This window comes from Lactuca virosa, chromosome 7 (genome assembly GCF_052849685.1).
Source record: "Lactuca virosa cultivar CGN04683 chromosome 7, Lactuca_virosa_CGN04683_v6, whole genome shotgun sequence".
Classification (NCBI taxonomy): domain Eukaryota; kingdom Viridiplantae; phylum Streptophyta; class Magnoliopsida; order Asterales; family Asteraceae; genus Lactuca; species Lactuca virosa.
In genome coordinates this window covers 109496017-109519070 of record NC_136432.1, presented here as the reverse complement: position 1 = coordinate 109519070, position 23054 = coordinate 109496017, and the positions used below count along the sequence as shown (strand labels likewise).

The 23054-nt window shown below is 37.9% G+C and overlaps 1 pseudogene across 1 annotated transcript; it reads left to right on the top strand.

Annotated features, from left to right (window-relative positions):
* Positions 1-220: 220 nt before the first annotated feature.
* On the top strand, positions 221-2556 carry LOC145126330 (sinalpyl alcohol oxidase Nec3-like; annotated as a pseudogene). The gene is made up of 3 exons (XR_013716407.1): positions 221-350; positions 641-1306; positions 1446-2556. The product of XR_013716407.1 is annotated as a sinalpyl alcohol oxidase Nec3-like (transcript).
* Positions 2557-23054: the final 20498 nt, after the last annotated feature.

The following is a 23054-nucleotide window of genomic DNA, read 5'->3' as shown; positions in this document are numbered from 1 at the left end:
TGACCACGAACCCACGAGTGAAACCATTTCAACACACTGATGAGTTGGTTGTGAAATGGTAAAACATCCACGTGTCCTTCTTTTCGCATATAAGCCACTCGTGACATACCCCACAGCCTTAATTGCAATTTCCAAGTGGCAATCTCTTTGCAGACTTGTTGGCTAATCTACCCTATATCTGGTCCAATTACTCCCTCTTCTCTGTATCTCGCTATCTTTCTCTTTTTTTCTCCTAAACAATATCATAATAACGAATACTCAAGTAATGCAAGATGCGGCACTCGCTTTTCTCATATTCTGCATCGGATTACAGTTAGTGGTATGCTTTTTACACCCAGAATCTCCTCCAGGCAAGTCTCTCTCTCTCTCTCTCTCTCTCTCTCTCTCTCTCTCTCTCTCTCTCTCTCTCTCTCTCTCTCTCTCTCTCTCTCTCTCTCTCTCTCTCTCTCTCTCTCTCTCTCTCTCTCTCTCTCTCTCTCTCTCTCTCTCTCTCTCTCTCTCTCTCTCTCTCTCTCTCTCTCTCTCTCTCTCTCTCTCTCACACACACACAGAGTCAGGATCCCGAAATGGATACGGAAATTATGCATACTCACTTAATGACTTTTGATAAAATATTGTGATTCACCTCCTGCGTATGCAGATGAAACATACCTTGGGTTGACATACGAAGCCACCGAATTCTCTCCAGAACAAGAATACGATTACATCATTGTTGGAGGGGGGACAGCAGGTTGCCCGTTAGCTGCCACTTTATCTGAAAAGTATTCGGTACTTCTTCTTGAGCGAGGTGGTGTAGCCAATTTAGATCCGAATGTTTTATATGAAAATAACTCCTTAACTACCCTACTAACTGCAAATAATAAAGATTCACCCGCTCAAAACTTCATCTCTGAAGATGGTGTACTAAATACAAGAGGGAGGGTATTGGGAGGTACTAGTATGATCAATTTCGGGTTCTACTCGAGAGCTGATGACTACTTCTACAAAAATTCAGGAATAGAATGGGACACCAGTGCTGTTGAAAGAGCCTATGAGTAGGTAGAAGATAGTATTGTAACTCGTCCCGATCAATTAGGTAGGTGGCAAGCTTCCACGTTGAATGCGTTACTAGAATCAGGAGTTGATCCTGCAAACGGGTTCACCCTCGACCACCTTCAAGGCACCAAGATTAGTGGTTCGACATTTGATGATTCTGGGAGACGACATGGAGCAGTTGAGCTACTCAATAAAGCAAACCCTGAAAACTTAAAAGTGGTAGTCCATGCAACAGTTGATCGGATCATCTTCTCCACCTCTAACTCATTAGGTAACAAAATTTTCACCTTTTCGTCTTATATATTGATCTTGTAAAACTGAATAGATTATGTTAAGAAGCTAGTTAGTTTCTAAATACTATAAACTAAAGTATCGACTCTAAATATTTGCGTTGGTTTCATGAGGAATAGCGGCTACTGGAGTGACATACCATGATTCAAAGGGGACGAATCATGAAGTCCATGTAAGAAAAAACGGAGAAGTGATTTTGAGTGCTGGGGCTCTAGGAAGTCCACAACTTTTGCTAGTGAGTGGTCTCGGACCAGTTTCATATCTTTCGTCTTTGAATATTCCAGTTGTTAGCGATCATCCGTTTGTGGGGCAGTTCATGGCTGATAATCCACGCACAGGAGTTAATCTTTTGGTCCCAGTCATATTACCTGATGTAGGAGTAAGGGTGGTTGGGATAGCAAAAAGTGGCCCATACATCGAGTCTTCTGTAGTCCCTCGACTTACACCTTCGATAAACTTTATACCATTCTTGGGTTCACTTCCGCCTTTAATTAACTTAAGTATAGTAATTATTGGTGGAAAGGTTACAAGACCGTTGTCAACTGGTTCACTACATCTAATATCACCATATGATGTGCACGTTAGCCCAAGTGTTCGTTTTAATTACTACTCTCACGCCGAAGATATATTACAATGTGGTAACGCTGTTGAAGTACTTCGAAAGTTTTTGGAAACTCGGTCAATGGAAGAATACAAGTTTAGTGACATCTTTGGTGGAAAGGATTTCAAATATCTTGGGCCATCATTACCTGAAGATCCATCCGATATGGATTCCATTGCGACTTTCTGTCGTGAATCATTGTCAACATTTTGGCATATCCATGGTGGATGCTTGGTTAACAAGGTGGTTGATAGTCATTTGAAAGTCATCGGAGTTGATTCTTTACGAGTGGTTGATGCTTCAACGTTCTTCAACTCACCGGGAACAAATCCTCAGGCTACACTTATGATGTTAGGTCGATACATTGGTGTGAATATACTTAACGAGAGAGCAGCAAATGACATACATTCTTGATCTCCTTACAATTAAAGATGGTGTTGTGTTTAATTTATGTTGCAAAAGAATCTGTGTAATGTTGTAGTTTTTATATATTTGTACACCCTTCGTCTGATAGTCTAGAATACTTCAATGTATTATTCTTTTGTATCATCCAGCCCATGTATTTGTTTCAGGCCTTATCCATGTATTTGTACTATATATTGTTTCAATTAATGAGAACCGACGTATGAAAATTATACACACACTACTACAAAACCTATTTAATAGTGTGATAGGTTTTGTTTTTTTTTTTTTTTTAATGTGGTAGTAGCATTAAACCGCATCATTAAATTATTTTCGTACTAATAAATTACGAAATCGCACCATCAAATATATTTGTTGATGCAGTTTCTATAAAACTGCATTAACAACCATTTATTAGTGCGTTTACATCAAAATCACATTAGTAAACATTAAGTTCCCTCCTAATATTTGGTTCCTAGCGGTGCTTCCTAAAGGTTTGTGATGATCGGATACACTTCAAGTATGAATAAGAAACATAAAACTAATCTAAGCAAAATAATCAACAGAAAGTAAATAGCACAGAAGTTCTCCAAATTGTTCATTTCACAAAGAAAAGAGGTTTTGTCTTCACCAAGAAGACGAGTTTGTCACAAAGACAATTGACACAGAGCCACAATAAAAAACTATCATGACCACAACCACCACAACATTAGGGTTTTCCGTAATGTTGTATATATACTAATCTATACATGTATATCTCATGATTGACGTGGTTGTATCTAATCTATACTAAGAACCGATCATATCACAAGATACCGGATCTGTGATCTATTATATATTTATCTATATCATTAACTAATATACACAGAATTACAATCAGATAACTATATTGTAAGTTAACGATGATAAACTTTATACGTTGGCGCTGACAATGTGCAGATGTTGACGCTGATAGATCAGATTGTCATGTATTCGACTCATCTAATCAAAAGGTGTGATCTTACAATCTCCCCCTATCTGATGATGTCAAGACTAAACGTCTTCTTATATATAAGTGGAATGCGGAAGGCTTTTAGTTTGTGCTCCCCCCTGAGAAGATGAATGACTGATCAAACATTTATGAATTGCATCAGACAACGGGCGAATAGATAATGAGCTTGAGCTGAGCTGAGAACATTGACATCATCTTGATCATCTTGACTCGACTCCCCCTTAGAATGTACTTTTCTGCAGTTCTAGTAGCACTATTTCTTCAGCGAGATTCAGTTTTACCAAGATTCTCTCCCCCTTTTGACATCAGTAGCTAACTTCGAGCAGAATAGAGTTTCAACTTGTAGTCTAGTAAGATTGTGATGTCTCCTGATAGCGTAGGCTTAAACTACCAGTTACTGAAATAGTATTTCGAGATCTCATCAGCGTGTGGTGTCATACATTGAATCAGAAATCTCTTTTATTAGAAGAAAAATGGCAAGAATGGATAGGTGCATGTAATATATCATGAACAATGATATACTTATCGGCACAGACTTTTGAACTTTTACCAGTGTGTGGTTTTACACAATGAATCATCAAGCTCTGTTAAGATGATAAAGGAGAGAATGGATTGTTTCAGTCACGCTGAGGTGAAATCAGTGTGAATCATTAACAGTTTAACTCATTAACAAGAAGTGGTTTAAACTTTTGTATCTTAGAGTAAGTTGCAATCTAGAATCAAAGATTCACTGTTAATTCATAAAGGTACCATGTCATACCTCAAACTAGGAGTTCAGAGACATGAACAACCCTTTATCATTTAAGGACCTGACAAGTATCTCTTACGCTGATAACTATGCAATCAGGGTAAGCCATTGGGTTATGCTCAATGTTTTAGTAGAACATGAGACTTGATGTATACGACAAACATGCTTCTAGGGACAGAATCAGGTAAAGATGATTAAATTAAAAATAAACACCCTAGAGAGATTTTGTCACATATAGTGCTAAACAATCAACGTGAGAGATTTTGTAACATACAACAACATGCTTCTAGGGATGATGATGTGTTAAAAGTTGCATACTACGCTCAAAATTGCCACCATCAGATTTTTTTTATAAAAATGGTACAAGATAAGAAAACAAGAAAATAGTTGAAAAAGGGAAATATCTGCAGCTTTTTTCAGAAATGTGATAACGGCTTGTTCCATCAAATATCTGGAATTGAATGGTCATTAATACACTTCCATTTTTCGAGATATCTACCCTTGAAGTTTCAGTTATAAAAGAGAACAAATAAGATCAACCATATCACACAATAACACAATTCACAATATATCACAAGTAACGAAGCCTTTTATTATTGAAGCGTCACAGATGGATTCCAAGCTTCATCAGGAGCAAGAGAAAAGTAGAGATTAGTCTTTGTAACCAACGAGTTAACTGACTTGAATCCATAAAACCATTGTATCCTCAAGATCAACACGAGGCCATTTGAGGTTTTATCGGATTATGAGTCAGTAGATGAAAACAAGACTTATTGCATTGATGGTTTCTCTTTGCATCCATAATAGTGAGTGAAGGAGAAAGAGGGTATCCTCAAGAGGAAAAGGACACGATGCCACTCTTTTTCTCAACACTAAGAGCATTGAGATCCTTCAAGACAACTCCAGTCCTTACAAATTCTGAAGCAATAAGATGTAGATAAATCATAGATAGTCTTGAAAGAAAATACATGTAAATACTAAATGTAAGATTTTTCATTCATAATAAAAGAAGCACTTGTTTGTTTTTGAGTTTTTCATAAGACTGAAAACAGCTAATTATCGATTAAGCTATAGAAAGCATGTCTGGATCTACAATTAATTTGTTTAAACCCTTTTCATCCAATGCCTTGGTGAAGATGTCAGTCAGCTGATCAGTGGATGGAATATAGAACAATTCTACTTTTCCCTTTTGAACTGTGTCCCTGATGACATGATGGTGAATGTCGATGTGCTTGGTCTTGGAATGTTGCACTGGATTTTGTATTATCTGAATAGCACTGGTGTTGTAAGAGTAGATGAGTGTCTTAGAGAAGTTTAGACCATCATCCAAGAGTTGATTCTGTATCCATAGAATCTAAGCACAACATCTTCCAACTACAACATATTTAGCCTTTGCAGTACAACAAGCCACTGATGTCTGCTTTTTGCTGGACCAGCTTACCAATCTATTTCCAAGCATTTAATCTCATCCTGAAGTGCTTTTATGGTCAATGCCACACCCTTCATGATCAGAATCAGTGTATCCCACCATCTTGAACTCAGAGTCACGAGAATACCATAACCCGAGATTGGGTGTATGTTTTAAGTATCGAAAGATCCTTTTGACAGCGTGAAGATGATATTCCTTAGTACTAACTTTATAGCGAGCATAGAATATGGTGGAAAACATAATATCAGGGTGACTGGTTGTAAGCTAGAGTAGAGAGCCTATCATTCCTCGAAACAGAGTTGCATTCACATTAGTGTCACTTGGATCAGCACCAATAGACGCTGATGAAGACATCAGAGTTTTTCCTAGATTTCCATCGTTTCCAGCTCGTGTTTGCATTCATTAATTTTTTATGGATTCTTAACTTTGATACATTAATTCTATCAAATTTATCGAAAAATCACGATCAAATTTTTTCTTTTTGCTTCCTTAAACTTAAAAACGAGGCAAACAAACTTCGACAAGTTAATTCAATCATGTTCAAGGGAGAAGCATGATTGGATTTTTGACTTTTTACGCGAAACTTCATTTTTCCTTGATTAAAACGGCTTCCAAGCATTCCCCAACATCCTCTATAAGCTCCAAGCTCCAATTTGGCTCCAATGCTTCATCAAACACATCCCCATGGTGTCATAATCTCAATTCGTGCTAATTTGCCCTGAAAATCATAACGGAGTAGTATGGGCATTCTATGAAAAATAATGAGAAATACGTAATTCATAATAAATCAAGGGGAATAGCTAGCATTTTATAAGAAAACATTGACAAAAACGTGCTAATAGATGCATATAAAATGCAACTAACACCTAGCCTTGAATATTAATTTGGGTTAAAAGATTAAGGATTTATATCAAATAACTAAAACTATCTCTCTTATTATAATATGTCTGGAAATGGTGATGCTCGTACTACTTAAACCTCCTCTCAAAACTCAAACTTCACTCTTTTGTCAATTTTTTCGAAGGAAAAGCTCACTGGTCTAAACTACATGGATTGGATGTGCAACTTGAAGATGACTCTTCTCTACGAGAATAAAGAGTATGTTCTCGATCACCCTGTTCCTGAGATTAATGAGTCGACTGCTACTCCTGAACAACTTGTTGCTCATAATAAACATGTTGAACACGCCAGTAAGTTCGCTTGCATCATGATTGCAACTATGGCACCTGAGCTACAAAATTTCTATGAGGACTACTGGCCACATGAAATAACTGTGGATCTTGTTGAAAAGTTTCAAAAAAAGGCAAGACAAAAGCGCTATAAGGTCTTCAAGTCCCTAATGACGTGTAAGCTAAAGGAAGGATAATATGTTTGTGCTCATGTGCAAAGGATACAAAGATATGTGGAGAGTTTGGAAAACTCAATCTGACTTTCGATTAGGATTTAGCCATTGATATGGTCCTTAACTCCCTACCTGCTAGTTATGGTCAACTAATCGTGACTTATCATTTAAACAAAATATTAACCATATTGACCCACTCCACAACTTGTTGCAAACTGCTGAATCGGGAATGAAGAAAAATCATGTCCCTTCTACGACAAGTGCTCCTGTCCTGGCCAGTGGTCATGGAAAAAGAAATAAGAAGAAGGCAAGCTCCCAACCCAGTTGGAAAGGGAAAGCCGATGCTGGAGCGTTTGGCAGTGGGTCAAAGGGAAAGCCTCACTTTGATGTTCCTGTTTGTCAGTGATCTAAAGTAGGCCACTTGCTTTCACTATGGTGAAAGGGGGCATTGGAGAAGAAGCTTCCCAAAATGCCTAAAAGAGTTAAAAGAGGGGAATATCAAGCCATCTGGCTCCTCGTCAGATATATACACTATTCAAATCAATAACACAAAACTTTCTCGTTCTTCGATCCTTGATACAGGATGTGGTTTTCATATTTGTTCTAACATGTAGGGCTAAGAAAAAGCGAGGAAATGGAGCATGGAAGATTGAACCTGATCAAGGGGAATATGCGTTCTTCACCTATTACCAAGATTAGGACTTATAGACTTGTGCTTGATGGTGGTGTTAAAGTTGATTTAGTCAATTGATGTTATTCGTCAGAAATGACAAGAAACATTATTTCATTTCACGCTTTATTTAGACAAGGATATCGATATTCATTAGATAATGACAATGGTTTGATTTTGGTTTATAAGATTGGCATATTTATATTCAAAGCTTTTACTTGTAATGGTGTGTATGAAACTGTAATGTGCATTGATAACTTAGGAAATAATGTATTCCATATTTATTCGTCTAGTGGTGTAGACAAATCATGCTTGTGGCATTGTCATCTTGGTCACATAAACAAGAAACACATCGCCTAACTCCAAAATGATGGAGTGTTGGAATCTTTGACTTAAGGTGAGATGATGAATGTGAATCTTGTCAATTGGGCAAGATGACAAAATCACCTTTCAGTGGAACATGTGAAAAAGGTGAAGGGTTGATGGACCTCATCCATACGGATGTGTGTAGGCCCTTCAGGTCTGCCATAAGGGATGCTAATCGATACTACATGAAATTTATGGATGATTATGACAGATATTGGTATATCTACTTAATCAAACATAAATCGGAAAATTTTGAAAGATTCAAAGAGTTTAAGCACGAGGTCGAGAATCAATTGGGCAGGAAGAGAAAGACGCTACGATCTAATAGAGGTGGAGAATATCTTAGTATCAAGTTCCACGACTATCTAACGAAAGGTGGAATTGTTTCACAATTGACTCCTCCCACAACACCACAACTTCATGGTGTGGCTGAGAGGTGTAATCGAACCTTACTTGATATGGTTCATTCCATGATGAGTCGAGCTTCTCTTCCTATGTCTTTTTGGAGGCATGCCTTAGAGAAAGCCGCCCATATCTTAAATCTTGTTTCCACAAAGAAAGGTTCCAAAACATCGCATGAGAGGTGGACAGGGAAAGCTCCCTCACTCGCACATATCAAGGTATGTGGTTATGAGGCTCTCGTATGACGAGAAACTCATGACAAACTTGAACCCAGAGCCGAGAAGTTTATTTTCATTGGCTACCCAAAAAATTCCTTTAGATACTTGTTCTACATACCTAATGAGAATATGGTCTTTGTAGCTCGAAGAGGAGTCTTTCGCAAAAGAGAACTCATATTCAAGGAGGATAGTAGGACTACCATTGACCTGAAATAAATTCCAGATTCATCTAATGAAGGATCCTTAAATGACATTAGCACTCAACTATAGGATGAGACTCCTATTGAGCCCATTGATAATTCATTACTTCTTCATTGATCCAATAAAGTTTACATGCGACCTGAGTTCTATGGTTTCCATACAATTGTGGATGGGGATACGTTTATCAGTGATAACATATTGGTAAATTTGGATGAGCCGACTAACTACAAGGAAGCGATGGCAGGCCCTGAGGCTGCAAAATGGAAAGTGACTATGGAAAGTGAGATCCAATCCATGTATGATAACCAAGTAAGGAAATTATTGATCATATACCTGGTCAAATGATAGTAGGTTGTAAGTGGATATTAAAGAAGAAGATCGACATGGATGGAAAAGTGCACACGTTCTAAGGTCGAGTGGTTGCGAAGGGCTTTACTCAAACCCAAGGGGTTGACTATGGTAAGACCTTCTCACCAGTGGCTAAGATCAAATCAATCAGGATAATGCTTCCTATTGCTTCCTTTCCTGATTATGAGGTATGTAAAATGAATGTTAAAACTACTTTCCTAAATAGGAAGCTTACTGAGGATGTCTGCATGAGTCAGTCATCAGGTTTTAAACATGCCAAATTTCCTGATAAGGTGTGTAAGCTTGAGAAATCCATTTATGGATTGAAGTAAGCATCTTGCAGCTGGAATATTTGCTTCCATGAGAAACTTAAAGAGTTTGGATTATCTACGGTTGAAGATGAATCATGTGTGTATGTCAAAGCTTGTGGAAGTATAATGACTTTCCTAGTGTTGTATGTTGATGACATACTCCTTATAGGAAACGAAATTCCAACCTTGAAAGAAGTAAAATCTTGGCTTGGGAAGTGTTTTTCTATGAAGGATCAAGGGGAAGCGACCTATATTCTTGCGATAAGATTTTTTAGGGATAGAAAGAAAAGTCTAATTGGTCTTAGCTAGAGTACATGCTTGGAAAAAATGTTGAAACTTTTCAGTATGGAAAATTCCAAGAAAAGGGATTTGTCCATCCATTGTACTGCTAAATTGAGTAAACCTCAATATCCCAGTACATATGAAGAGATAGCTAACATTAGTCGAGTCCCATATGCTTAAGCTATAGGATTGATCATGTATGTTATGACATGTACTCGCCCTGATATGGCTTATGCTTTAAGAATGCATAGTCGATTTCAGGAAAATCCTGGAAGAGCCCATTGGACTGCAGTCAAGAATATTCTTAAATATTTACGAAGAAAAAAGGACATGTTTCTAGTTCTTGGCGACAATGATACATTGAGAGTGAGTGGTTACAACAACTCCAACTTTCAAACAGATTAAGATAAATTTTGTTCTCAATCTGGCTGGGTATTCTTGTTGAATGGTGGAGTGGTGACTTGGAAAACTTCCAAGCAGTCAACGGTGGCTAATTCTACTTGTGAATCAGAGTACATCACAGTGATTTAAGCATCAAAGGAAGCGGCATGGTTGAAGAATTTCATTAGAGAGCTTGGAGTAGTCCTGACCATTCAAGAGCCAATGGAACTCTTCTATTATAACGAAGGCGCGGTTGCTTTGACCAAAGAACCAAAGGATTATGGGAGGTCCAAACACATCGACAGAGAGTATCATTACATCATACATAGGGTTGAAGATAGACATCTCCTAGTGAAACAAGTATCTTCAGAAGACAATCTTGCAGATCCTTTCACAAAGGCTTTGAGGTGGGTCAAGCACAACCAGCATGTTAGGAGCATTGGCTTAAGAGACGATATTAGTTTTAATAGTTAGTTGGTAGATTGAAACGTTGGAAAAAAATAAATTTTATTGATTTTGGTGATTAAATAATAGATAATTATTTATGAGTATGGGTACCGCCTCCTTCAATTATTTATTCTTGTGTTTTGCTTTGCATGTTTTACTTCCTGGGTAATTTCTAGTTATTCAAAATTTCATAGTCGCACATACTTTTGGAAGTAAGTAGTTAATTAAATTGTCATGAATCGATTGTAGATTTTCCATAGAGATTGGACATTTCATAGGGATTGCTGCAATATTCATGAGTACTATGAAAAATAGAGATTTTGAGTATTGGATAAACCCACACTTAGAGATTACTTCATGGATTCAATCATGAGTAATTCTAAGATGATAATATCTTCTATTCTTCAAATAGAGATACATAAGTTCTAATTTACGAGTCGTTTGTGTGTTGGTGTTGTGTAAACGCATCAGTAACATGATGTTATAAAACATAGTGTCATGTATGGTTTGATAAGTAAAGGTTACAGTTATATGGTCAAATTTCTTTTGCCCTAAGTATAAAAGCGATATATTTAGGCCCTCGGTGATTTGTTGCTGACATAATAGTGTTGGGCCCAGCCATGACTAAATTGATGTGTTCAATTGGTAGTCTAATGACGTCATCACAAATCGGGAAATCGGGAAACAGGATCTTGGACAATGATGTGACATCCCCATTTTCACGGCCAAAAAAGACCGATTTGTTTATGCTTCATTTTTAAAATCAGAGTATACTTTTAAAGAAAAGTGTTGCGGAATTTTGTTCTTAGAAAAACATGATAAATATGTTATCAAAGCATTTCCGAAGAAATGTATTTTATTCTTTTTAAAACTTTGGGATGTCAACGTCAATACAAACACATAAGCATAAACAGAACTTACACTCATTTACACTATTGATCTACATCTCTTTAATCTCTCAGTGTAGTGTAGTTTTATATCGACACCTGTGATACAAATAAACTGAGTGGGTCAGCTTGGGTAACCTAGTGAGTACATAAGAATTTTCAACCCACAATAATAAAGTTATTATGTTTTATCATCAAACAATTAACCCAATTACTCATCCCCATTATCTTCTTTAATCCCTAAGGATCTACCCTAAGAATCATCTATCACTCATTCCTAAGGGTTTTCCTAAGGAATAGGCATGAAGTCCATCGTCGCCAAGGTTTATACAACAGGCACTAAATCCATAGTTGTCAGGGTTCATCCAACGGGTGCTAAGTCCATAGCTCTCTTTATCGACAATATTATTTGCGGGAGTCCACCTGCAATACATGTCAATGGGTTTTTAGAGTACACCGGGTGAACATATCGTTCACAACACCTGCAGGTTGCGAGCCTGCTAGTGTTCCACGGACCGTCTAGAATAGTCCATGGTTGTCATCCATACTCTGTTAGATGACGGGGCCAACGCTTGGGTAAAGGTTTCTCTCATTTTTCACCCCTCACCCTCATCTCATGATCTATATCACCTTTTCATCTCATCCTCCAACTCATTTTCATCACACACCAACTATTTCATCTACCCATGTTCTATCCAACATATTTGTAGATATAAAATACATATACAGTTCAGATCTGAAGAAAAAATTTAGATCTGAAAAGAAAATACATATACGGTCCAGATCTAAAGAAAAGGGTTTAGATCTGAAAAGAAATTACACATACGGTTCAGATCTGAAGAAAAAGGTTTAGATCTGAAAAACAAAGTTTAAATCTTTTATCTAGCATAGATCTCAAGTATAAAATACATATACAGTTTAGATATGAAAAAGAAAGTTTAGATCTGAAAAGAAAAGTTTCAGATCTGAAAATAAAGGTTTGGATCTTCCATCCATCACAGATCTCAAGTAAACAGATAATACGCACACATAGCACGTAATTTATATAAAATACTTCATATCTATGTGTAAGATGAAAGTAACTATGCACTCACTTGTTAAGGTGGTGATTCTAAACTCAGATAGCGCTTCACTCCTTAAAAATAATCTCCTTTGACGAAACAACGGGTTTTTGCTGAAAAACCGGGTTCTGTGCAGGCAGAGTTTCTAAACCGAAAAACTCTTTTTCTCGGAGTCCTCGTGTGCTCCGGGGCTTTCTTCTAGTGCTAGGGAGGTTTCCTAGGCGTTGGGGATGTTTGGGAAGTTTAGAGAGGGAGTAAAGAGAGAAATAAGGTGTAAAAGGTGTGTAGAATTATGGTTGACTCGCACCCTTTATATAGGCTGAAGCCTCGGTCTACGTTGCGCGTACTTTGGTATGTTGGGCGTTTATGCGAACGTTGTGCTTGCGAGGGGGCGGTATCCGAGGTTCGTACGAATGTGTGTCACCCTCCGTCTGGAGCAATGTGGCTATCTCCTGTCCTAGTATCCGAACGCGGGGCGTAGCCTCGCAACAGCTCTCGCAATATGCCTTTTCGTCTTCTAAAAATCATAACTTTCGCATACGAGCTCCATTTTCGACGTTCTTTATATCCACGCGTAGGTAGGAACATGACCTACAACTTTTGTTTAGACTACGTTGGCTAGTTTTGAATTTATTTTTAAAGTTATATTTTTAACAGGCCGGGACACGAAAGTCCGTTAAAAATTCATAACTTCTTCATCTGACGTCCGTTTTCGTCTGTCTTTTTACCATTGAGCTACTCTTAACGAGACCTTTGATTTTAGTTTATGTTGTGTCGGCTGAAAACCGTTTGATCTACTATTCAAACTCCGGGTTGTGTACTCTTAATCTGAAACTTAAAAAAATCATAATTTCCTCATACAAAGTCAGATTTGGGCGTTCTTTTTATGCACACTCTCGGTTTAACGAACACTACGACTTTCGTTTAGATCGTTAAGGCTAAAAAGCATTATATCGTAAATTGACTATTTACGTTACGCAGTGTCGTGCTGGTTCTGTCGTGAAACTTCGACAGGTCATAACTTCTTCGTTATAACTCGAATTTCTGCGTTATTTATATCTACGGAATCCTTGTTACGACCACTACAACTTTCTTCATAGATATCGAGCTTATCTAATATTTTATTTTTGACGCTTATTTTTATTATATCTTTAAAAACAAGTATATAATCAAATACAAGCACATAATTCACATAATATTCAAGTAATTCATCTTTATTACTTTAAAATAGGTTACAACGGTTGACCTAGACTATTACATCATCGCATCAATGCTTAGCCTCGAAACACGGGCGTTACAATTCTCTCCCCCTTAGGATGATTCCATCCTGGAATCATGCATTAGTAAACAAATGCGGATAGCGACTCATCATGTCACTCTCCGTTTCCCAGGTGAGATTTGGCCCCTTCGAATGTTTCCATCGCACAAGCACTAAGCCGACCATCTTGCGTCGCAACTTCTTCGTCTTTCGGTCAACAATCGCCTCAAGCTCTTCGATTAGCCTCTTATTCTCATCCATCCTTAACTCTGAAATCAGAATTATGTCGGGAACTTCTCTTGTGAACTTCCTCAAATAACACACATGAAATGCGTTATGAATACCATCTAGTTCTTCTGAGATTTCTAGCTTGTAAGCTTGGTTCCCAATCCTCTGAAGAACTTTGAACGGTCCAATAACATTGGACTCAACTTTCTTTTCTTCCCAAATATTATAAGTCCCTTTTATGGTGATACTTTAAGCAAAACTGAACCTCCTACTTCGAATATCATCAGTCGTCTCTTCTTGTCAGCATAGCTCTTTTGACGATCCTGAGCTGCTAACACCCTTTCTCTAATCATTTTAAGCTTTTCAGCAGTCTGATGGACTATCTCGGGGCCCATAAACTGCTTTTCTCCAGCTTCAAGCCAACAAGACGGCGTACGACACTTTTTTCCATACAAAGCTTCATAAGGTGCCATCTTGATGCTCAAATGATAACTGTTGTTGTAGGAAAATTCTACCAGAGGTAAATGCTCATCCCAGTTACCTTGGAATTCCAGGGTACATGCTCTTAGCATATCCTCCAACGTTTGAATCATTCTTACGCTTTGACCATCGGTCTCTGGATAGTAGGTTGTACTTAAACACAACTTCGTACCCAATTCCTCTTTTAGACTTCTCCAAAACCTTGACGTGAAACGACTATCACGATCTGATACAATCATGAGAGGAACACCGTGAAATCTTACTACCTCTTTCACATAAGCATCTGCAAGCTTATCCATAGACCATTCCTCATTGGCTGCTATGAAGTGTGCACTCTTAGTGAACCAATATACGACCCCCCCCCCCCACAAATCATGTCGTGACCGTTCTCCGTCCTGATCAGTTTAGTCACAAAATCCATGGTGATATCTTCCCATTTACCCATGGGTACAGGTAAAGGTTCTTAACTCCCATATGGGATTTGATGTTGTGCCTTATCTCTTGCACATGTCACACACTCGGCCACATAATTTGCAACATCGAGCTTCATTGTTGGCCACCAGTAGTAGGTTTTCAGATCCTTTTACATCTTAGTGTTGCCATAATGAATCAAGTACATGGTGTTGTGGGCTTCTTCCATCAGAAGATCTCTTACTCGTCCCGTCTTAGATACCCAAATCCTATATTGGAATACCCTAAATCCTTGATCGTTTGTACCGAACACTAACGTTTTGCCTAAACGTTCTTATTTTCGGTCATTCTTCTCTGAAGCTTCTTGTTGAGATTTCTTAATGTTTTCCACAATTGTTGAGAAAACATCTATTCTTAACGCTCTTGGCCTCTTTCTTTCAAGGTTTACTTTTCAACTTAGAGCATCAGCTACAACATTTGCTTTACCGGGGTGGTAAAGTATCTCACAATCGTAATGCTTGCGTAACTTTAGCCAGCGTCGTTGTCTCATATTCAATTCCTTCTGACTAAAGAGATACTGGAGACTCTTATGATCAGTGAAAAGTTTGCACCTTGTGCCATAAAGATAATGTCTCTGTATCTTTAGAGTGAATACTACCGCTGACAACTCCAGATCATGAGTGGGCTACTTCTTTTTTGTGTTATTTCAGTTGTCTCGATGCATATGCTATCACTTTTTGCCTCTGGGTTAGAACACAACCCAACCCAACTCCAGATGCATTGCTATAGACTACGAAGTCTTCAACTCTGCCTCGGAAACATCAACAAGACAGGGCTTGTATAATGACTCCATAAGTTATCTCTTCATCCTAGGTAACAACCATAACTATTATGTTCCTTCGAATGAGTATCTAACTTTTGGAATTCTTGTCTGCAGGTGGTGCTCGCTCTTTCACCCGCTCTCTATCCCGTGTTGAAATTTCAATCATGACCTTTAAGTCATAATCTTGATCCTTATTGGAGACTCCTGCTCCTTCTTCTTAACGAACCTAAGATAAGTTCTTTCCTTCGGTTACCATAATAGACTGATGGGTCATGTTCTAATGACCTCTCATCGTATTATGTACTGCTTAGACTCAAGTCTTTTAGAGTCGAGTTTCTAAACGTAATATACCTTCCTTCGTGTTCAAATGTGATAATATCACATTCTAGCGTGTAGTACTTCTAGCTACAGGCCTCTTACTTTAACAATGATTGCGATACTTCAATCTTCTAGTTTGAGTGGGATACTACATCGGACTTGGTTCTCTGAACCACATGACTAACTCATCTTGGTCGGACTCGATTCGATATGAGCTCTTGGGTCGAAATAACAATCATCTTCTTAGTCATTACCGAAATGATGGTAACAAAAGATATGAACAAAACGGAATCAGTTACTAGCTTCTTGGTAACCTTGTGACCTTCCCTGATCCAAGTGCGACTCCTGTGCTTCTGGTAGTATAGGCCTCTACTACCTTTCATACCTACTCATACTCGTCCCAAGTATTGTCTCGCAGTTTTCCAAGTCACCATTCAAGAATTTCACATAATCATTTAACACATCAGATAACAAAACCAGGGTTTATATTATTTCTTAAAACGATTACATAGGCGTTCCAGTTCACTCTATACAATGCCTCTAATAGGCTACACTACATGGTACTATCTTCATGGCTACTTCATATCTTGACCTTCCGATATGAGGTCCTCATCCTTGATTCCTTGCATCTTCACTTGCTTCGTCGAGGATTGTCTGAGATGTTCTTGCCTTCGACTTTGGAGGCGCATTCGCTCTTGCGGCTCCATTTTTCCTTGGGCAGTTCTTAGAAATATGTCCTTCTTTGTTACACCCGAAACAAACCTTCTCAGTAAACGTACACTCATGGGCGTAATGCCCAGACTTTCCACATTTGAAGCAAGTCACCTCCCTTCCAGAGTGTTTATTTTTGCACTTCCCGCACCATTTTTCTTTACCTCCTCTTTTTCCAGACTTTGAGAACATGTTGCTCTTGTTGGACCTTGAAGACCCCTCAAATTTCCTCTTTTTTCCAACTTCAACCTTGTTGGTAGTCCTGTTGTTGATAATTTCTTCAATAGACTTAGCAACCCAGATGGTCGCCTCAAGAGTTGGTGTCTGGCGTACTGGCACAATAAGTTCTTCTTTACTTTGTTGAAGTAAACGCCTTGTCTCTTCCATCTGTTAATCCAACATCATCCGCACCATTTCCTGTACTCCTGCCATCGTGATTGGATCAGGTGCAGATGCTACTTCTAGTGATTTCTCAATCACTTGTGGCTCCGACTGTGGGTTACCGTTTCGAATCCACTTCAAGTGCTCACCATGTCGATCTATACACCAAAATCAGACGTTCAGTGTGTAGTGACGATAATTTAGATAGAAAAGATTTATTTATGATAGACGTATAAATCTCCTTATCATTCTGAAAAGTTACATGCCAGTTCTAATACCGTAATCAAATGTTTAGAAACCTGTACACATAAAATTTTCAGATCCGGTCGGCAACAGACCATAGATCTGATAGCTTCATAAAGTATCACAATTCATTTAGCACATAAAGAAATTTAGGCATCTTTCCTAAAATTAACTAGTGCTTGTGTCTAAAATGTGGTAGACACTCATCTCACAATCATCGCTTAGTATTCTAAGTTTAAGTCTCTAAACCCTACAAATTCCTACTTCGCTTAAACTAATGCTTTGATACCAACTATGACATCCCCATTTTCAAGGCCAGAAAAGACCGATTTGTTTATGCTTCATTTTTAAAATCAGAGTATACTTTTAAAGAAAAGTGTTACGGAATTTTGTTCCCATAAAAACATGATAAATATGTTATCAAAGCATTTCTGAAGAAATGTATTTTATTCTTTTTAAAACTTTGGGATGTCAACGTCAATACAGAAACATAAGCATAAACAGAACTTACATTCATTTCCACTAGTGATCTACATATCTTTAATCTCTCAGTGTAGTGTATCTTTATATCGACACCTGTGATACAAATAAACTGAGTGGGTCAGGTTGGGAAACCTGGTGAGTACATAGGGATTTTCAACCCACAATAATAAAGTTATTATGTTTTATCATCAAACAATTAACCCAATTACGCATCCCCATTATCTTTTTTAATCCCTAAGGATCTACCCTAAGAATCATCTATCACTCATTCCTAAGGGTTTTCCTAAGGAATAGGCACAAAGTCCATCGTCGCCAGGGTTTATACAACAAGCACTAAATCCATAGTTTCCAGGGTTCATCCAACGGGTGCTAATTCCATAACTCTCATTTATCGACATAATTATTTGTGGGATTCCACCTGCAATACATGTCAATGGGTTTTTAGAGTACACCGGGTGAACATGTCGTTCACAACACCTACAGGTTGCGAGCCTGTTAGTGTTCTACGGACCGTCTAGAATAGTCCATGGTTGTCATCTATACTCTGGTAGATGATGGGGCCAACGCTTGGGTAAAGGTTTCTCTCATTTTTCACCCATCACCCTCATCTCATGATCTATATCACCTTTTCATCTTATCCTCCAACTCATTTTTCATCACACACCAACTATTTCATCTACCCATGTTCTATCCAACATATTTGTAGATATAAAATACATATACAGTTCAGATCTGAAGAAAAATTTTAGATCTGAAAAGAAAATACATATACGGTCCAGATCTAAAGAAAAAGGTTTAGATCTGAAAAGAAATTACACATACGGTTCAGATCTGAAGAAAAAGGTTTAGATCTGAAAAACAAAGTTTAAATCTTTCATCTAGCATAGATCTGAAGTATAAAATACATATACGGTTTAGATCTGAAAAAGAAAGTTTAGATCTGAAAAGAAAAGGTTCAGATCTGAAAAGAAAGGTTTGGGTCTTCCATCCAGCACAGATCTCAAGTAAACAGATAATATGCACACATATCACGTAATTTATATAAAATACTTCATATCTATGTGTAAGATGAAAGTAACTATGCACTCACTTGTTAAGGTGGTGATTCTGAACTCAGATAGCGCTTCACTCCTTAAAAATAATCTCCTTTGACGAAACAACGGGTTTCTGCTGAAAAACCAGGTTCTGTGCGGGCTGAGTTTCTAAACCGAAAAACTATTTTTCTCGGAGTCCTCGTGCGCTCCGGGGCTTTCTTCTAGTGATAGGGAGGTTTCCTAGGCTTCAGGGGTGTTTGGGAAGTTTAGATAGGGAGTAGAGAGAGAAAGAAGGTGTAAAAGGTGTGTAGAATTATGCCTGCCTCGCACCCTTTATATAGGCCGAAGCCTCGGTCTACGCTGCGCGTAGCTTCGGTACGCTAGGCGTTATGTGAACATTGGGCGTGTGAGGGAGCGGTATCCGAGGTTCGTACGAATGTGTGTCACTCTCCTGCAGGAGCGACGTGGTTATCTCCGGTCCTAGTATCTGAATGCAGGGCGTTCTTCTTTTCTACGCGGGGTGTAGCCTAGCAACAGCTCTCGCAATTTGCCTTTCCGTCTTCTAAAATTCATAACTTTCGCATACGAGCTCTGTTTCTGACGTTCTTTATATCCACGCGTAAGTAGGAACATGCCCTACAACTTTCGTTTACACTCTGTCGGCTAATTTTGAATTTATTTTTAAAGTTATATTTTTAACAGGCTGGGACACAAAAAGTCCGTTAAAAATTGATAACTTCTTCATCTAACATCCGTTTTCGTCTCTCTTTTTACCGTTGAGCTACTATTAACGAGACCTTCGATTCTCGTTTAGGTTGTGTCGGCCGAAAACCGTTTGATCTACTATTCGAACTCCGGGTTGTGTACTGTTAATCCGAAACTTAGAAAAATCATAACTCCCTCACACGAAGTCAGATTTGGGCGTTCTTTTTATTCACTCTCTCGGTTTAACGAACACTACGACTTTCATTTAGATCGTTAAGGCTAAAAAGCATGCTATCATAAATTCACTATTTACGTTACGCAGTGTCGTGCCGGTTCTGTCGCGAAACTTCGACAGGTCATAACTTCTTCGTTATAACTCGGATTTCGGCGTTCTTTATATATCCGGAATCCTTCTTACGACCACTACAACTTTCTTCATAGATATCTGGCTTATCTAATATTTTATTTTTGACGCTTATTTTTATTAATATCTTTACAAACAAGTATATAATCACATAAAAGCACATAATTCACATAATATTCAAGTAATTCATCTTTATTACTTTAAAATAGGTTACAACGGTTGACCTAGACTATTATATCAGTGCATCAATGATTAGCCTCGAAACATGGGCGTTACAAATGAGATTGATTGGATTCAATATATCATGTCCATACGATATCAAGAAGAAGAAATGAATAGTTGATCACTTATCTTAGGGCCAATGTCTGATTTGAATCAGAGTTTGATGGTTTCTTCGGAAAGCACACTTTGTTGTTTGGTTCAAGGTTGTACTTGAAATTGTAGTTTTAGACTTATCCAAGCAGGATACTGTTGGATTAGGTTGTCTAATCACTTAACTAAATTGGTATATACTTGTAATTAAAAAAGCAATGTCCTTTTTGGGTTGCCTTCATAAACTAGAAACTTAATATAATGACATATGGAGAGAGAGAGAGAGAGAGAGAAGATACTTTATTAGTTTATTATATGAATAATAAGTTAATTAGAAATTGAAATAAATGATTTATTAATACATTCTATGATTAATATATTAATTGTAAATATTAATAATTAATTAAGAATTAATCAGAGATTAATTGGACTTATTGTTTGGATTAATTAGAATTAATTAGAGGTGCAATGACTTAAGTTGTAATTGTTTAAAATTTGAACAAGGGAAGGGTTCTAGAACCTTTCCTTGTGGACGGTTTTGGGGATGCCCTAATAAGTCATTCTAGAAGCCTCCTTAAAGAAAAGAAACTAGATAACCACTTGGATTTGAAATATTATTAATATATTCCAAATTAGGGTTTCCAGAATTTTCCCATCAGCTATAAATGGGACCCTTTGGGTAGCCTATTTTTGTCCACTCCATATACTAGAAGGATAGTCGAAATTTACATCCCCTCTCTCTTCTCTTCTCTCTCTCTCTCTATCTCTCTCTCTCTCTCTCTCTCTCTCTCTCTCTCTCTCTCCTCTTGTCTTCTAATTTCTATGGTTTAGGTGTAAACCATTAGAGGCACTAAACTTTTGGTGTTTGCTTTCTAAATATCAAATGAAAGGAATCAAGAGAATTATTTTCTATAATAATTCTAAGGTATGTAAACCCTAACTCTTGTATTTTTTTATTATACATGGGTTTCAATAGGGTTCTTGATATTCATAGTATGTTGCTATTAATTGTGAGGACATAGATCCCTATAGGTTGCATGTACCCTTAAGTGTTAAGTGATTTTTCCGCATTCACATGTAAGTTTATAACCTATAAAACCTATCACGGTTGTGGTTGTGGGAGATTTGGCATTGGGAACGCCTCGTCAATTAGAATGTTACAATGGTGATGTTGGTCTGGGTTTAGCCTTCAAAGCAGTTAGAACATCGAAGGACCCCCTCTTGGTTATGAGTTGTAGTGGGTCATCATGATATCATAAGAGACCAGTTCAAGGATGTCCTTATTTCGGTTAGGGTGGTTAGAACATCGAAGGACCCCCTCTTGGTTAAGTGATTTTTCTGCATTCACATTTAAGGATGTCCTTATTTCGGTTAGGGTGGTTAAGGACACATTATATCGGAGGTGACTAGCATATCCCTCCAAGGTTTATTATCTATACTGGTAGTAGTTGCGCCTATGTTAGGGGTAGTAAAGATGACTCAAGTTGAGGATTGTGATGAGTTATGTTTTGGTTTAGTCACATTTTGTTTGGTATTAGTGTGTTTATCAGTTGATATTAGACTATGGTTGCCCATATAATTCATGTGTTGATGTCAGACTATACTTGGTCTATAACATTCGTAGGTTGATGTAGGGTGACGAATAGACTTCAACATCCATTGGTTTATGGATCATATGTTGTGGGTTAGTTGTATCATCAAGAGACTAAGTAGTTGAGGCATGTTGTGATTGGTAAATGTCAAGATGGATGATGATTGGGTTACTTCAGGTCGGTGGGATGACAATCATGTGACTATATGCCCACCGAGGTATTGGTTATGAGTATTCAAGCACGATGTAGGATGATAACAAGAACGGTGGTGCGTCGTGAGTCTATAGTCCCACTAATTGGATGCTGTCACGACATAGTGTGAACCTACATGTGTATGACTTGCTCGACTTTAGCTTGAGTTTTGATGCGGTTGGGAAATTAGAGCCTTGAGAGAAGGCTATTGGTGACCTAGTGTTCGACCAGATATGGTATGGTGTTTTGAGAAGTTATTAATTTGTTGGAAAGGTCATAGATGTGCTCCAGATGTTCCTTTTGGGCTTTAGTAATCATGTTAAGAAATGAGAGCCTTTTTCATGAGTTGGATACCAGTGTTGGGGTACTGGTTATAGAAGTTTTAGAACCAGTGAGTTTGTTTCAGTATCCTTGGTTGTGTTTAGGTTGTTGAGTGCCTGAATTAAGTAAATAGACTGGTTGCGATGTGAGGTTGTGAATCATTAGGGGTATACCTAGGAAAGGTTTTGTCTTGACAAGAATTCAGGACGGTCTACCGAAAACCCTTTTTGCATATTTTCCGAAACATGATTCTATGAGTTTTTATGGGAAGATTATTCTAGCTACTCGCTTCATAATCGGTTGGAAGTGTTCATCATGAAAGGAATTAGTCAGCGTTTCACATCAGGAAGTGATGGTCAGTTTTAAATGGCTAGTTCTAGAAGTTTAAACCGACGAGTAGATGACTTTGGAGGAATTTTCAAGGATTTTATTGGTACTCATGGGGTGTAAAACGAAGTATTGTGGTTGTATAAGTATATATTGGTGGAATTGATTTGGCAACATTGGCTAGGTTCCGATTGGTCTCAGAAACCCAAATGAAATGGTGAGTGGGAAAATCTTGAAGTGTGCTAGGAGTTAGATTTCGGGGACGAAATCCGTATAAATGGTGGAGAGTTGTACCAACTCGTTTTCACTTTTCGAGATAAAAATGTAATCGATTGTTTATTAAAATGAAAGTGAGCATTCATTGCATTTTAGCCAAAACGATCAACATGAAAGTTGTAGTATATGTCAAGACGACTGCGTGGATATAAAGAATGTTGGGAACGTAGTTCATATGAGAA